Source organism: Cyprinodon variegatus, unplaced genomic scaffold (genome assembly GCF_000732505.1).
Source record: "Cyprinodon variegatus isolate N-32 unplaced genomic scaffold, C_variegatus-1.0 Scaffold146, whole genome shotgun sequence".
In the NCBI taxonomy this organism is placed as follows: Eukaryota; Metazoa; Chordata; class Actinopteri; order Cyprinodontiformes; family Cyprinodontidae; genus Cyprinodon; species Cyprinodon variegatus.
The window spans coordinates 45,150-46,185 of NW_015150599.1; positions in this window are offsets into that span (position 1 = coordinate 45,150).

Sequence of the window (1,036 nt, forward strand, 5' to 3'; positions counted from 1 at the left end):
AGACCTGCAAAATGGGGTCTCCTGCATTGTCAGGATCGGAAGTTTATTCCAGAAATTGTAATCGAAGCATTCGAGAATAGCGCACAGCACATATTTGCTGCTGGATTAGAGTTTATAACAGTATTAAACTGAGCATGGAGGCAGTTTAAATTAATTTAATTTAAGAAAAAATCCTAATAGGACGGTCAACCTCCATTGTTGTTTAGAAAATGTCTTATAGACAAAAAGCCCTTTTCCATCCAGGGATCCAAATATAGAGACTTATTTCTATGTAGCACATATCTATTATTTGCCCTGCGATGGACTGGCGAACTGTCCAGGGTGTACTCCGCCTCTCGCCCATAGACAGCTGGAGATAGGCAGCAGCACCCCTCACGACCCCACTTGGGATAAGCATGTTAGAAAATGGATGAATGGATGGTCATATCTATTATTTCAGAGAGGAGTTTGGTGGAAAATAAAATTGTGCGTTCACATACATTTCCAGCATAACAACACTTGTTTGTGAAAGGAAGCTAGCTTCATTGGGAGTTTATTGAGGGTAGCTTTTACTTTAGAAATGCTTTGAATCAACTTCGCTTTTACTTTGAAAGTCTTTGAATAAGCTGCTCGTTCTAACAGCCAGGAGACCTCACAGTATAGCTATGCAGCCAGGGTCCTGACAGTGCAGCACTGGGTACAGACAGTGCAGATCTGCAACCAGAACCCTCTTATTCTTTGGTAAAAAAAATAAGCTTATAATTTACAAAAAGTTCAAAACATAAAATGTTGTTTCTATCTATAAACCGTGATTATAAATCATATTTCCACATCTTATAAGAAAGTAAATCCGTGTAATGCATTTCACTATTAATTCAACTAATGCTGTGTCTAAACCCTGACTAACAATTTTTTTTTTTTAATCAGATTTTGCCAAAAGACAAGTTTAACCAAGTCTTTATCCTATAAAGCTCATTTGCATTTTAGCAATAGTAAGAGGGTTTGTCTTTACTCACATTTTGTCTTGCTATGGTCATTATTATTCTGCCCTACACCC